Source organism: Nomascus leucogenys, chromosome 9, assembly GCF_006542625.1.
Source record: "Nomascus leucogenys isolate Asia chromosome 9, Asia_NLE_v1, whole genome shotgun sequence".
NCBI lineage: Eukaryota > Metazoa > Chordata > Mammalia > Primates > Hylobatidae > Nomascus > Nomascus leucogenys.
Window position 1 is genome coordinate 13,185,583 of NC_044389.1, and position 16,956 is coordinate 13,202,538.

The window sequence follows — 16,956 nt, forward strand, 5'->3', positions numbered from 1 at the left end:
AGGAGCCGGGGGTGGTCGCGGGGGAGTTTCCTCACGGAGCCCGGCGGAGGCGCGGGCTGGAGGGAGGACTGTGGGCCCGGCGAGGCTCGGCAGGCTGGTCCTCGCCTCCGCTCCCGGGGTGCGGGGGTGTGTGATGGGGTGGGGTGGGGGTGGGGGACTTGCGAGTTGTCGTGCGAGGAGGAAAGTTTTCAATATGGCGGCGGGAGCCCCTGGTCCTTTGTGTGGTGGCGGCGTCGGCCCGGAGCGGCCCTCACCTGGGCGCCCCACCCTCCAGACCAGGGCACCCCTCCACCGCCTGGTCCCCGGGCCTCCAGGTGTCCCCCGGGCCGGGGTCAAGAAGGGGGCGGCCAGCGCTGGCTGGGGGCAGGGAGGAGCTGCGGGTCCAGCCCCGGAGCGGATGTGTTGTGGGGGGCGTTAGTGTCTGGGGAACACTTTTGGGGCAACGGGGGCAGGACGGGCGGCGGTGGGCCCCGATGCCCGCCCGCGCTCCCGAACGCGCACACTCCCGGCTTCTTCTGGCTCAGCCCCTCGGCTCCCCGGGGAGGCCTGGGCTGTGCTGGTGGGGATGGGGTCCAGGCGAGGCCGTGTTTGTAGGGGAATGTCAGACGAAGAGACCTCCGAAGATTTTGTGCTCGTTTCCCCCGGCCCTCAGCCTCCGGGCGCTGAAAGGCAGTCGTCCACCGCAGCCCTTGCAGCCCTTCCAGCCCTGTCTACAAGCGCCTCGGGCCTGGGGGCAGTGAGTGAGGGGTGGGTGTTGCTGAAACCATCCGTAACGTCTCCAACGTTCGCTGAGGAGAGCCCGGCCAACTCCTTCCCCCGTGGCCGGAACTGGGTGCGCTCCTACATACCCTGTTTTTTGCCCACCTTTCGGGAGGATCTGAGTCTGAGTTGGCCTAAGCGGCGATTGGACGGGCTGGGACCATTGGGAAGGGGGTTTAACTGCCTTTCCTACTGTTTAAGAATCTTCTCCCCACTCTCTTCCCCCACCCCCACTCCCAAGTGGAGGAAGACCCCTTCCCACCTCTTTCTCCCTTAAGCTTGCTCTTTGTAATGACATTTTGAGTTGTAGGGATTCTGTTTGTAATCGTTATGTTTTGGAAAGCTGTTTTCAGGGAGATCCCTGAAAATAAGTCTTCTTAACCCTTCCCTGCCCCAAATTAAAACTGGACACCTACTTCAGTTTTTCTTAAGCAAGTTTGAAAATGGAGATGAAATATATGCTTCAGAAAATAACTGGCCAGCGAATATGAGGGAAATGTTTGAAAATAGATCCATTTCTTACAGCGAAGTGGGCAAGGTTGATTCTTGCTGCTTAAGGGAAGTACGTTTCTCTTAGTGCAAAGAGGCCTGCAGAAGTTATAACAGGGCTGGTTAGAGCCAAGGTTTTAATTCTTGAATAATAGGTCATGTTTCACACGGTAGTAATGTAGCTTTATGTCACATGCTAGGAAGGGTGAATATTAATATTGCACATTTGCATAATGGGATTTTATTCAGAAATTGGGTAACTTGACTAAGTTCTTAGTAACCAAAATGTGGGGAGTCAGGTTCCTGGGAGGTGTCCTCCATGTTGGTATTGTGGTATACCAGGGCTGGGGTAAATCCTTTATCTTGCTTTCTTGTTCTTTGCCTTTTAGAGGGCCCTTTTCCTGAAAAGATAGTGTTGCTCTGGTTAGGCTTGGCTACCCATTTCCTCATCTTGGCTAGAATATTAATGGTAATCTTTGCAAAATGTGTGATCGAATTGCCTTTTTCTCTGAATGTCAGACAGACATGATGGCCACCATTTTGTATTGAGAGTACTACATAGTACAGCCTGAGGAAAGGGGTTAAAGAGGCACCAATAATCTACAAATACAACCAGTACTCTGTTTTGGAGACCTCCTTTGTGTGGAGGGGACTTGCTTCCTCCTTTGTTTAACAAACTCCTTTGCCAAATGGAAAGAGTTTGAGAGTATTTGTTGTTGATATAACCACAAAAAGGGAAATCTTCCCAGAAGTTGTAGCTCTTGAAGAGGGGTCTTGTTGGAACAAAGGCTTCTTAGGAGATGTAAACAGTCTTTGTTTTAGAAACTGTTTTGTTTTTAAGAAAGCTAACTGTGAACAAGTGGTTTCATATAGTTGATATATAGCAACAAAAAAACCCTTCAAGAAGTGTGAAATATTTTCCATGGTGACATATATAATGTCTGTATTTCTGGATGATTTTTGTTCACCGAGTTTTTGGAACACAAATGGTTATATTAGAAGGGGAATTGGGACTATTGGTATTTTACTTGTTAGAAGGTAAGGAGAAGTAAACATTTCTGTCTCCTTTTGTTCTTACCTTTGTATCTTTACCAGTGGTACTTAATATAGCTTCAGTTTATAGCTGCTTTCTCAGTGAGACTCCCAAACTGCTTGGCTTCTGAAAACTTAGTGCTTACATTATTTTGTATATGGCAGCTTAGGGGTTCTCAGAAATTTGAAAATATAGTAAGATAAATGTGAGAAAACGTAATTAAGTCAAGAAGACTATACTTCAATTCTGAGTTTGAAGTTTAATACAAACCTTTGTTTCAAATTATATCAACTATGTAGGATAACCAGGCTTGTTTTCTGGGCCAAAACCTTCTTAAATTTACAATTCATCTGGCTTCTGGTTTTGTCACCTTTAAAATGCAAATTTTTAATTTCCTCCTTGGTACTGTACTTAGATGTCTGTTTAAGGACAAATGATATTTTTCCATATCACTTTGTGGTATTTGGAGATGAATAATTTTAAGGGTGTAACTGTTAGGCAGAAAAATAGTTGGCTGCTCAGTAAATATTTTTTTGTCTCCCAAATTTTGATAGGAATATATTTATGGCTTTAGTAACTTATTTTCTTGCTTTCAAATGTCTCACATTTGGCCATAGAGAGATTCCACAAATTTCTTTTTTTTTTTTTTGAGACGGAGTTTTGCTCTTGTTGCCCAGGCCTGGAGTGCAATGGCTCATCGCAACCTCTGCCTCCCGACCTCAGGTGATCCACCCGCCTCGGCCTCCCAAAGTGTTGGGATTACAGGCGTGAGCCACCGCGCCCAGCCTAGATTCCACAGATTTCTTCTTTGTGTCCGGAGAAGGTTTAAATCAAACCCCAGAGGGCACAAGAGACAAAAATTTTTCAGCTTTAACTTCTCGTGGTTACTAGTTTGATTCCTTCATCTTTATAGCCAAGTGTAAAACTGCCCTTAAATGTTTTAATACAGTCACCATCTTTGAGTGAGCCTATTGGTTCCACTCCTAGAGAAGAGGGAGGAACTTATACACTTATTTGTATGGTAGAAGTGTTAATGATATGGAGCTCATTTACTCCCTTTTCAGCGTATCATTCTCCCTAATTTGGGGTTTGATTGACTTAGGCCTAACCCTCTCTCTGTTTTCCCTATTTCTTTGGTGTCATGAAATCTTTCCCTACTTGTGGTATCTTTGGCCACTTTAAGCCTTTAACGTTTAGAGAAGAGGCATATCAGTAGAAACATCCTTGAGCAAAGGAAGAACTTATAACTACTTAAAAAAAAAACCCTTTTATTGAAATATACCATACAATTCACCAATTTATGATGTGCAATTCAGTGGTTTTTGATATTTTCAGAGTTGTACAGCCATCACAACAATCAATTGTAGAACATTTTCATCTCCCTCAAAAGAAACCCTGAACTCACTTGTAACTACTTTTTTTTTTTATTATACTTTAAGTTCTAGGGTACATGTGTACAATGTGCAGGCTTGTTACATATGTATACATGTGCCATGTTGGTGTGCTGCACCCATTAACTCATCATTTACATTAGGTATATCTCCTAATGCTTTCCCTCCCCCCTCCCCCCACCCCTAACTACTTTTTAAGACAAATTTAGGACTATAAAGCCCAGGAGAAATACCTGGTAGGAGGTTGGATTAAGTCCTACAGTTCCAGGCCACAAATGTCTACGTTTTTTTTTTTTTTTTTTTTTTTTTTTTTTTGAGACAGAGTTTTGCTCTTGTCGCCCAGGCTGGAGTGCCATGGCACAACATCATGTTGCTCACTGCAACATCCGCCTCCCGGCTTCAAGCGATTCTCCTGCCTCAGCCTCCTGAGTAGCTGGGATTACAGGCATGCACCACCATGCCCTGCTAACTTTGTATTTTTAGTAGAGATGGGGTTTCACCATGTTGGTTAGGCTGGTCTTGAACTCCTGACCTCAGGTGATCCACCCACCTTGGCCTCCCAAAGTGCTGGGATTACAGGCGTGAGCCACCGCACCCAGGCCACAAATGTCTACCTTAAAGCAAAAACAAACTTCATTTGTTGTAGTTATTGAATGGGTGTTTAGCTAAATTTGACTTTGCCAGTGGTAAATTGGGCACATTAGTAGCCACAAACATATCTACCCAGTTGTAATTCTTAGTGAACTAATAAACAAAACTTGTAGACTTTAAGAATGTAATGTGAATGATATTGCAAATATGAGTCAGCTAAAGATTTGAGTCCCCACCCCCACTGGAAAAATTTCCTTCCCTTCCTATGATTATAGGGTATGGCTTTAAACATGCAATCTAAACTTTTAAAAGAGGGAAATGAGTAGAGAATTATCTTTGAAAAGCGTTAATAAACATTCTCTATTAAAAGCCAGGGCTTGAAATTTCCTTTTTTTTTAAAATCTCACTCTGTCACCCAGGCTGGCATGCAGTATTGCAATCAAGGCTCACTGCAGCTTCCACTTCTTGGGCTCAAGTGCTCCTCCCTCCTCAGCCTCTAATAAATTGTAGGGATGGGGTTTCTCAGAATGTTGCCCAGGCTGGTCTTGAACTCCTGGCTTCAAGCAATTCTCCCGCTTTGGCCTCCCAAAGTGCTGGGATTACAGGCATGGGCCAGTGCACCTGGCCTGAATTATTTTGTTGAGACACTGATAAGAAAAATTAAGAGAAAATTATTAACCCTTAATTTTATTCTTTCTCTGTTTCTAGGGTAATTTTCTTTATGACCTTTCGGCTTAGACTTAGAGTATTTCAGGTTGATAGATGAGTGAAAAATGTGTTTATTGGTTTAAATTTATAAGTGGGTAGAAATCTGCCAGTGGGGGAATTTTCTCTTGGATAAAAAAATACAGGGCTGGGCGTAGTGGCTCATGCCTGTAATCCCAGCACTTTTGGGAGGCCTAGGTGGGCGGATCGCTTGAGGTCAGGAGTTCAAGACCACCCTGGCCAACATAGTGAAACCCTGTCTCTACTAAAAATACAAAAATTAGCTGGGCATGGTGGCGGGCGCCTGCAATCCCAGCTACTCTGGAGGCTGAGGCAGGAGAATCGCTTGAACCCAGGAGGCAGAGGTTGCAGTGAGCGGCGATCACTCCATTGCACTCTAGCCTGGGCGACAGGCTCAAAAAAGAAAACAAACAAACAACAACAATAAAAACAAAACAGCAACAAAAAAACAGTGTAAACTATTTGATCAAAAAAAAATCGAACCCTGTTTAAGTGTTGTAATGGGACCTTTTTGTAGACTTTTGTAACCTTTCATTGTTGCCTTAATTGGACCCCATTAAGGTTGGCTGTAGAAAAGGATAAGGGAAAGCCTGTGCCCCTAAAACGAAAGTGCTAATTAGGTTTCTGGTGTTCAGGGTTTTTTGAAGCCTATGCGTGTACTTCTTTCCAAATGACATCTATTGGTTTGAAAAACTACTAACCTAGGAGTACCTTGCTTTCATCCTTGGACAGTCCTCTCAGTGTTGAGATTGTTGTGCAATTTTTTTTTTCTCTAAGAGAATTAGGTATTCTCTAATACCTGTTATAGTACAGATCATTGGCAGCCTCAAAAAAAAAAAAAAGATGGAATGAAGTTTGGGAACTGGAGGGCTACACATTCTCAAATTTAAGTTTGGGTCTCTTGAAGGGGACTCACCAGAGGGCATACCGACAAGTCCCTTTGGGGTGTGTGGGTGGGTGAGTTGATACCTTGGGAAAGCCATATTCTTGGGCTGCTGCCATTGACTTTTGATTATTTAAAGTTTGAGATACTAATAACTGGATTTATAAAATCCAGATTGTGAGAAACTCGTTTTAGGCATAAGAATGGTATAAAATTGAGAAGTATTTTTTAAGTATTTATTAACTGCTGTGTCCTTGCATGGGATTAAAGAGGAAAAATTAATATGAAAATTAAATGAAAATTTAATTTTAAATAAAATTTTAAATAAAAATTAAATGAAAAATTAAATTGTACACTTCCACAAATTCATCCAGAAATGTTTCTTTTTCTGTCATTATTAGATGAATTCTTTGAATTTGCTTTTTACAACCAAGTTTATTAACCAGATTAATGAAGAAAAGATGTCTCTAGGACAGTGAGGCATTTCATTTCCATAATTGTAGGATGTTTGGAACAAAGATGCAGAATTTGACTGAAAGCATTCTTTTAAGTCCTCTACCCCCCACCATGATTTAAGACACTCAAACCTTTAACTGTAGACTATCCTTCTTAAAGCACCATCAGCATATATCTTTACACATGGCCTTAGAGTCATCCCATGTGTGCTGCTGTTGCTTTTTTAAAAGCATTTAAGCTTTCTTTCGGATATAAAAACTAATCATTTTGTTCTGCCAGACCCATCACTTCAGGGAGTAAATTTAAAAATTTTATTATGAAAAATGTCAGGGGGGGGGGTACGCTGAATCCAGCACTTGGGAGGCGGGGGGGATCACGAGGTCAGGAGATCGAGACCACGGTGAACCTGTCTCTACTAAAATACAAAAATAGCCGGGGGGGGGGCGCTGTAGTCCAGCTACTGGAGAGGCTGAGGCAGGGAAGGCGTGAACCGGGAGGGGAGCTTGCAGTGAGCCGAATCGCGCCACTGCACTCCAGCCTGGCGACAGAGCGAGACTCGTCTCAAAAAAAAAAAAAAAAAAAAAAAAAAAAAAAAAAAAAAAAAAAAAAAAAAAATGTCAGGCATACACAAAAGTGTAAAGAATAGTTACTTTAGCTATTTTCCTGGATAGAAGAGCAGAAAGTGGAGTAGCAGCATTGGAGTTGAGAGAAAACTAGGGATCTTCATTTGTAAAGAACAGCTTGGCTTAGCTTTTGTCCTATTCAGGTTATAAGTGACATTTGGGCAATTTTGAGGTGAGCTTTCTAGCCTTCAGTCAGTGATGGTCATTTTGCCAAATTAGGTTGGGGATAGTATTTCTCAGTTTTAGTCAATGGCTTTGTTGCTTTGTTACACATTTGTTGGGACATGTCAAGTAACTTGACCAACTGCAGGTCTGTTGGCACATGAAGGTGTTGGAGTTGGTTGGTGAGTGGAGGGTAGTCTCTGCTAACATCACTTTATTCTTTATCTGTTCATTTTTGTATTGGCCAGACTTTATCTGAACTTTCTTTTCTTAGGAAGGGGCCTTCTGGTCAGAGTGGGTATTTAGCCTGACAAAACAGAGCTGACATCAGTAGTAACCAAGAAACAGAATGATGTTCTAGCCAGGCATGGTGGCTCTCACCTGTAATTCCAGCACTTTGGGAGGCTCCAGGCAGGGGGATCACTTGAGGTCAGGAGTTTGAGATCAGCCTGGGAAACATAGTGAGACCCTATCTCTACAAAAGACAAAAAACTAGCTGGGAATGGTGCCGTGCACCTGTAGTCCCAGCTACTCGGGGGGCTGAGGTGGGAGGATGGCTTGAGCTCAGAAGTTCCAGGTTGCGGTGAGCCCTGATCACGCCACTGCACTCCAGCCTGGGCAACAGAGCAAGACTTTGTTTCAAAAACAAACAAAACAAAATGACTGGGTGCAGTGGCTCACGCCTGTAATCTCAGCACTTTGGGAGGCCGAGGCAGGTGGATCATGAGGTCAAGAGGTTGAGATCATCCTGGCCAACATGGTGAAACTCTGTCTCTACTAAAAGTACAAAAATTAGCTGGGCGTGGTGGTGCATGCCTGTAGTCCCAAGCTACTCGGGAGGCTGAGGCAGGAGAATCACTTGAACCTAGGAGGTGGAGGTTGCAGTGAGCCGATATCGCACCACTGCACTCCAGCCTGGAGTAATTGTCCAGCAAGACTCCGTCTCAGAAAACAAAAACAAAACAAAAGTCCCTTTCTGGAAAAGAAGTTTTAGGGAAATGAGAATGAAGAGTCTGATGAATTACTTGTTAGATTGTTAGGTTCAATGTAAAAATTAGGTCATTCAAAAATATTTTCTATTAATATCCCTTAAAATCTAAAGACTTCTCCCTGCTTCCCTGAAATAATAACTTCATTTCTGAGATAGGAGATGCCACCAGGCAGAAGGTCACATAATGACCTTTTAGAACTTGTTGATTTCATTTCACATGGTAATCTCTTGTAAAATGCTGTGAAATTTAACTATTATTTTGCAGGGATAAAAATGAGGTTTATCAAGGGGACTGTGTGTATGTATATTTTTATTTATCACGTTTTTTTCTTTTTTAAAAATTACTTTTTTTTTTTTTTTTTTTGAGATGTTGTTGCCCAGGCTGGAGTGCATACAGTGGCGTGATCTCAGCTCACTGCAACCTCCGCCTCCCAGGTTCAAGTAATTCTCCTGCCTCAGCCTTCCTAGTAGCTGGGATTACAGGCACCTGCAACCACGCCCGGCTAATTTTGTATTTTAGTAGAGATGGGGTTTCTCCGTGTTGGTCAGGCTGGTCTCGAACTCCCAACCTCAGGTGACCCGCCCGCCTCAGCCTCCCAAAGTGCTGGGATTACAGGCGTGAGCCACCACGCCCGGCTTAAAATTACTTTTCAAAAGTCAGTTCCTCTATTATGTAAAAGAGGACAGGAGGGGTATTTTCTAGATTTTAAAAAATAGGCGGGTAGAGTCTTTAATCTAGTTACATCACGACCTTGGACAAAGTCATTTTTCTGCAACGTATGCTTGTCATCTGCTCTAAGGGGATCTGACACTGACCTAGGGCTGCTGTCCAGACTAATTAATTGATGGATTGCAAGGAGCTTAAATCCCAAAGCTTTATTTGCTCATTGCTAAGAAGAGTCTGGGGACAGATTTAGTGAGACAAGGGTTAGTGCCAAGTACACATCCCTCATTTTCCCATATAGTGAAGGGATTTCGCCTTGTCCCCCGGGGACAGAGTCTTGCTCTGTTGCCCAGGCTGGAGTGCAGTGGTGCAATCATAGTTTATTGCAGCCTTGACCTCATGAGCTCAAGCCATCCTCTCACCTCGGCCTCCCGAATAGCTGGGACCACAGGTACATGCCACCACACCCAGAATTATTATTATTTTTTTTAGGGACAGGGTCTTGCTGTGTTGTCCAGGCTGGTTCGAACTCCTGGCCTTAAGCCATCCTCCCACCTCAGCTTCCCAAAGTGCTGGGACTACAGGCATGAGCCACTGCACCTGGCTGTGAAGGAATTGTTTTCTTTTTTTCTTGTTTTGTTGCCCAAACTGTAATGCAGTGGCACAGTCACAGCTCCCCGCAGCCTCGAACTCCTGGGCTCAAGTGATCCCACCTCAGCCCCCCATTTAGTTGAGATTACAGGCACACACCACCATGCCTGGCTAATTTTTCAAATTTTTTTGTAGAGATGGTGTCTCACTATGTTAGCCAGGCTGGCCATGAAAGGATGTTTTAAAAGTGAAACTTGAAAAGGCAAACTGCACGCCCTGCCCGCCCCCCTCCCCGCCGGAAAGAAAAGGCAAAAACCCATCATCAAAACGAGAGTATAGCCAGCATAGTGGCTCACACCTGTAATCCCAGCACTTGGGGAGGCGCAGGTGGGAGGATTGCTTGAGCACAGGAATTTGAAACCAGCCTGGGCAACATAGCAGACCCTATCTGTAAAAAAAAAAAAAAAAAGACAAAAACCAATCAAACAGAAAAAACCTTAGAATATATAGACTATAATCCTTCTATTGGTTTAGACAAAGCTTTTCTGTCCCTGAATCTTTATTTATTTATTTTTTTTGAGACAGGGTCTCCCTATGTTGCCAGGCTGGAGTGCAGCATGATGTGATCTTGGCTTACTGCAACCTCCGCCTCCTGGGCTCAAGCCATCCTTCCACCTCAGCCTCCCAAGTAGCTGGGACTGGGACTGCAGGTGTATACCATCATGCCCAGCTAGTTTTTGTATTTATTTTAATAGACACGGGGTTCACCATGTTGCCTAGGCTGGTCTTGAACTCCTGAGCTCAAGCAGTCCGCCCGCCTAGGCCTCCCAAAGTGCTGGGATTACAGGCACAAGCCACCACGCCCGGCCTGTCCCTATACAGATTAGTGAGATTAACATTTTTTAAAAGGTAGAGCTGTTAAAAATTATTTCAGAAAATCTGCAGATGCATTTGTGTCTCTTATGTAGTGCTTGTATATAGGCAGGAGTTTAGTTTGGTGACAGTTGTATTAAGAAGGGTTTACAGTGATTTAAATTTCCCCTAATATGGGATGACTGTGACGTTGTGGAAGCCATGCAAATAGAAGGATATTGTACTTACTAACATAATTTAAATAATCTCAATTCATGTCTGACAGGAGGGGTCAATAGTTGAAGTCTAGTAATTTTGTAATCATCCTACTTGTAAAGTGGGGAGAAAAGTAGAAGTGGCAGGAAAAATGTTTACCTAGATCTTTTTTTTTTTTTTTTTTTTTTTTTTTTTGAGACGGAGTCTTGCTCTGTCACCCAGGCTGGAGTGCGGTGGCGCAATCTCGGCTCACTGCAAGCTCCGCCTCCTGGGTTCATGCCATTCTTCTGCCTCAGCCTCTCCGAGTAGCTGGGACTACAGGTGCCCGCCACCACGCCCGGCTAATTTTTTTTGTATTTTTAGTAGAGACGGGGTTTCACCGTGGTCTCGATCTCCTGACCTCGTGATCCGCCCGCCTCGGCCTCCCAAAGTGCTGGGATTACAAGCGTGAGCCACCGCGCCCGGCCTACCTAGATCTTTTAAGAAAATGTTTTAGGACAAGGGCCACCATCATATTTTATTCTTTTATTTATTTATTTATTGAGGTTAATTATATTTAGACCTAAGGAATTAACAAAGGAGCAGGGAGACTAGACCAGGTCCCAGGATTTCTTGACTCCTTGGGGCAGGCCCAGCTACAGCAAGCACAGAGGGAAACATACGGGAGGGGCAGATAGCAGATTTGGTCTTGAACTTGGAGGGTGGGAAATTGATGATCCCCAGGATGGAAGCAGCAGGAAGAAGCTGTGTCTGAGGAAGGCCTGGGCTGCCCAGAGGGGCAGCCTACCCCTGGGCCCCTGGGGCTGTTGCCCAGCGGGAATGGAAACAAGGATCCTCCCCTCAGGGCTGAGGAAAAGGCACTTGGTTCAGTCCCTCCTCCCCTCTTTCCCCATCCATTGGAGAGATGGGGGTCCTTGCCTCCTTGGCCCTTTGAGTGGCCCAGATGCTGGTCCTGATTGAGTCTCTTTAAAAGGCTTTTGCTGAACTCATAAGTGGTGATGTGATGGCATAGGAGGGGATAGACTTGATGATCCAAGGGAGGAAGCCTGCAAAGAGCCCACTGATGCCCAACTTGGCACAGATCCACCTCTGAGCAACCAGGTAGAGTCCACATCCAGGGATGTCACTTCCACAGCTTCCATCACTCCAAGTGTGGCCTGGTGTTGAGTCTTCATCGTGACAATGATTAGAGTCAGCACTGTAGCCAGCATCATGATGATGCTGCCAGCTGCAAAGCTGACTCCCATGGTTGTCATGGGACCATGGAGGTCCTTTGGCCTGAGCCCATCCAGCCAGCTCTTCACTAGCTCGTAGTTGAACCAGTACAGGGCTGAGAAGGGCACATCTCAAAGGAGAGTGGGGCCCCGGCACAGCCACAGTGAGCACCAACCACTCTAAGCCAGTGGAGCTCAAACACAGGTACCAGCACGTAGTATAACATGTGCTGAACCTGCAGCTTTGCGTAAGCTCCAGGACACTGATGATTGTAGTGATAGTGCCAGGGTGGGCCAGCACACCAGCTACCAAGGTTATGTAGAGGTAAGGGCTCAGCCACACAGGCAGGCCTTGAGTTGGTTGTAGGCAGTGAAGTAGTTGGTGGTAGTTGGCACAGTCATCACCAGGGTGGCTGGGAGGCCACTCCACAGGGTCCTGGTGCCCTTGTGCCTCAAAATCTTCACAGAGGCATCCATGGTGCCAGTGAAGCTGGTAGGGTCTTAAAACCAGGTGGCACAGCGGGGACCATTTGGTCATAGGTACAGAGGCTCCAGGACACCATTGTAGTACAGGATTGGAGAGAGGAGGGCAGCTTGGCATAAGAGAGGCTCTGAAGTCTGGAGGAAGGTGTCAGCGCACTGGCCACCAGCGGGCACTGAGACTGCAAATGGACCTTCCACCATGTCCAGGGGTGTCATGAGGAAGGAGGTGACCACAGCCCTTGAAACCTGAGACCCCCATTTGTTGGAGGGAGCTAATGCCCCCAGAGTCCTGTCAGTCATCTTGCAGCTTCAGTCCTAGCTGTAGATTGGTGCTTGTACAGTGCGAGGCTGGTCAGGCCCATTCCAGCTCTGTGGCCTCACCTTGCACCAAGATTGACTCCCTGTATTTTATTCCCTATATTTTATTATTTACCAACAATTAGACAATCTTATTTTTTTAAAAAAAGCTAATTAGGACCCTTATGTAATCATATAAACTTAAATTTCCCAGTTTTTTATTCAAATATATCTTCTCTTATTGGACCTCATAACATTGCCTCTTAGGTAGACCCATGTAGAGAGTAGTCCCCTCTTTTTTTGAGATGGAGTCTTGCTCTGTTGCCTAGGTTCGAGTGCAGTGGTGCGATATCAGCTCACTGCAACCTCTGCCTCTGAGTTCAAGCGATTCTCCTGCCTCAGCCTCCTGAGTAGGTAGGATTACAGGGATGTGCCACCACTAATTTTTTTTGCACACAAAACAATAAACATTTTCTAAAAATACATACAAACAAAAAGATGCATATCAAACATTAGGAAGGTTGCACATGGGAAGATGGGGAATAGAAATGGGGAGTGGGAATTAAAGAAAATAAGTGAGAGAAGGACTTTGTATGGATCAATGATAATAACTCAATCCTCTATTTGACAAAGAAGAGAGAGAAGAAAGAGGAAGAAAAAGGTGGGATAAAGGATCAGAAAGGGAGGAAAATAGAAAAAATTAGAGTATGACTCCAGGGTAGACCTGTTTTGTTGTCTCTGGGTTGGTTGGTTGGTTTGTCTGTTTTGTATTTTTCATATGTTTCGCCAGGTTGGCCAGGCTGGTCTCGAACTCCTAGCCTCAAGTGATCAACCCGCCTTGGCCTCCCAGAGTGCTGGGACTACAGGCGTGAGCCACCATGTCCAGCCCCCACATTGTTTCTGGCCTCCGTGGTAGACCTCCTAGACGGGGCGGCCGGGCAGAGGCGCTCCCCACATCCCAGACGGGGCGGCCGGGCAGAGGCGCTCCTCACTTCCCAGACAGGGCGGCCGGGCAGAGACGCTCCTCACTTCCTAGACGGGGTGGTGGCCGGGCAGAGGCGCTCCTCACTTCCCAGACGGGGCGGCCGGGCAGAGGCGCTCCTCACATCCCAGACAATGGGCGGCCGGGCAGAGGCGCTCCTCACTTCCCAGACGGGGCGGCCGGGCAGAGGCGCTCCTCAATTCCCAGACAGGGTGGCGGCTGCGCAGAGGTGCTCCTCACATCCCAGACGATGGGCGGCCGGGCAGAGGCGCTCCTCACATCCCAGACGATGGGCGGCGGGCAGAGGCGCTCCTCACATCCCAGACGATGGGCAGCCAGGCAGAGACGCTCCTCACTTCCTAGACGGGGTGGCGGCTGGGCAGAGGTGCTCCTCACCTCCCAGACGGGGCGGCCGGGCAGAGGCGCTCCTCACATCGATGGGCGGCCAGGCAGAGACGCTCCCCACCTCCCAGACGGGGCGGTGGCCGGGCAGAGGCTGCAATCCCAGCACCCTGGGAGGCCAAGGCAGGCGGCTGGGAGGTGGAGGCTGCAGCGAGCCAAGACCACGCCACCGCACTCCAGCCCGGGCAACACCGAGCACCAAGTGAGCGAGACTCCGTCTGCAGTCCCAGCACCTCGGGAGGCGGAGGCGGGCAGAGCACTCGGGGTCAGGAGCTGGAGACCAGCCTGGCCAACATGGAGAAACCGCGCCTCCAGCCAAAGGAGAAAAAGCAGGTAGCGGTGCCACGGTGGTGGCACGCGCCGGCAATCCCAGGCAGCCCGCAGGCCGGGGCAGGAGAATCACGGGAGCCTGAGGCAGGGGGTCTGCAGCCAGCCGACTAGATTCCAGCCTGGGCCACAGAGGGAAGCAAAGGAAGCAAAGGAAGGAAGGAAGCGAAGGAAGGAAGGAAGGAGGGAGGGAAGGAAGGAAGGAAGGCCCACCACTAATTTTTGTATTTTTAATAGAGATGGGGTTTCACTATGTTAGCCAGGCTGGTCTCAAACTCCTGACCTCAGATGATCTGTCTGCCTCAGCCTCCGAAAGTGCTGAGATTGCAGGTGTGAGCCACTGCGCCCAGCCTCTAGTAGTCTCCTCTTATCTGCAGAAAGGAAAACCACGGATAGAATTTGTTAACCGCGGCCGGGCGCGGTGGCTCAAGCCTGTAATTCCAGCACTTTGGGAGGCCGAGGCGGGCGGATCACGAGGTCAGGAGATCGAGACCATCTTGGCTAACACGGTGAAAACCTCGTCTCTACTAAAAATACAAAAAATTAGCCGGGCGTGTTGGCGGGCGCCTGTAGTCCCAGCTACTTGGGAGGCTGAGGCAGGAGAATGGTGTGAACCCAGGAGGTGGAGGTTGTGGTGAGCCGAGATCGCGCCACTGCACTCCAGCGTAGGGGACAGAGAAAGACTCCATCTCAAAAAAAAAAAAAAAAGAAAAAGAATTTGTTAACCGCTGTCCAAAAATAAGTGAGGACAGTACAATAAGATATTTTGAGAGAAAGAGAGACTACATTCATGTAACTTTTATTTTTTTTTTATTATTTATTTTTTGGAGACAGAGGCTCACTCTGTCCCGCAGGCTGGAGTGCAGTAGTGTGATCTTGGCTCACTGCAATTTCCGCCTCCCGAGCTCAAGCGATTCTCATGCCTCAGCCTCTTGAGTAGCTGAGACTACAGGCACCTGCTACCACGCCCGGCTAATTGTTGTATTTTTAGTGGAGATGGGGGTTTTACCATGTTGGCCAGGCTGGTCTCAAACTCCTGACCTCAAGTGATCTGCCCACCTCAGCCTTCCAAAGTTCTGGGATTACAGGTGTGAGCCACCACACCCGGCCCCATGTAACTTTTATTACAGTGTATTGTTTAATTGTTATTGTTAAACTCTTACTGTGCCTAATTTATAAGTTAAATTTTATCATAGGTACATATGTATAGGAAAAAACATAGTATATATAGGGTTTAGTACTTGCTGTCCATGGTTTCAGGCATCCACTGGGGGTCTTGGAATGTATCCCTCCAGATAAGAGTGGAGACTACCATATACTACATTTCTATTGTGACTTTAATGTGAATTTTTTGGTCTTGAATCCATCACTTAATACTGCTTTCTAAATGTATTAAGACACTCCCCAATGGTATATGTACCATTTAAAATTGTCAAATGCTTTGGTATTTTCGTTAGGAGCAGACAGCTAGGCTAAGATTTCTTTTCCCAGCTATGTACTTTATGTGCCCTTAGGCAGATTTTTGTGCATTATTGAGTTAATTTTTGCCATCTCACTGGCTTGACCAAACTGTAATGTTCAGAGAACTAAAGCCTAAACTTAGTGTGTTTCAAGCACTTGATTGGAACTTTTCATTAAGCACATATTCTTATGGGGCATACATACTACAGGCTACAGATACTGAAACATTTTAATATTACTCTAATCACATAACCCCAGAAACAAAGAACAAATCCCTATCAAGCCCACATAATTACAAGGTCTTTAAGGCAGGATCCTCCCAATTTTCTGTGGTTATACCAACTCATCATTTGGTGATATTTAAACCAGATGGTAATATCTCATCCTTGCCAGGCTTTAACTTGGAAGAGATGGGAGGTAGGAGCCCTTAGGATTTGTATTCTGTTATCTTTTTATTTATAGGACAGTGGGGAAAGGGGTGGATATAAGAGAAGTTTATACAGTGAAATTTGAGTATTACCTCCACTTTGTAAAATTCCAGGTCTTTAAACTTTTCCCTGTCTCAGAGAGGCTCTCATCCAATATGATGCATTTTGGACAAATTGAGAACAGCCACCAAATTTTCCAGTGGGAGGCTGGCTTCAGGGATTTGTGGTAGAGTATGGGTTTGGGGTTTTTAAAAATTGTACTTGGTAGCAGCCCATTATTCTGGGTTCCTCTATAACTACTGTTTTTCTATGGTAACCTTGTGGCTTTTCCCATCTTCCATTTCTAAAATATATTTTTGATTTATATAATATATAGTTGCTCATCAAGATTTTTTTGACAAGAACAAAGTTTAGAATTTGATTTAGGATTCTAAGATAATTTGGTTTTGAGGGGTAACATTAGTAAGCTAGGAAATGAAAACTTCAAGAGAATAGAGATTTTGTGGAAAGAATACTAGAGTAGGAATCAAAATGTTGGATTTCTGGCATGTGTTCCATTATTTCCATGTTATCCTTGAGCTCCTAACCTTAAGGAGGGTCATGACTATTTTCAGAGCTTTATTCTGTTAACCTGTCTATAAAATGGGCAGCTTAAAATATCAGCCCTTCTTTACATAGAGAGGCCCAAAGAGGGAAGGAATCTTGCCCAAATCCTGGTGGAGCCAGATTTGAACTTAGGCTGTGCAGGTCCTCAGTTACGGCTCTTAACTACTGCATTGCCTCTTACATAACCATAGTAATGATACAATTGTGATTTCATGAGATGATTAATGGGAAATTATGAATCTATTATTTTTGCTTATATACTTTGTATCCTGGGAGGTTCAGCAAAACAAAAACAAAAGCAACATATTTGTTGGTTTTTGCCGCTAAGG

The 16,956-nt window shown here is 45.7% G+C and overlaps 1 protein-coding gene and 1 pseudogene across 2 annotated transcripts in view; one reads left to right on the forward strand and one right to left on the reverse strand.

The window, feature by feature from the left end:
- KDM5B (lysine demethylase 5B) overlaps positions 1 to 16,956 on the forward strand; it is an 80,619-nt gene that overhangs the window by 1,912 nt on the left and 61,751 nt on the right. The window lies entirely within an intron of this gene.
- Positions 333 to 16,623, reverse strand: LOC115836705 (annotated as a pseudogene).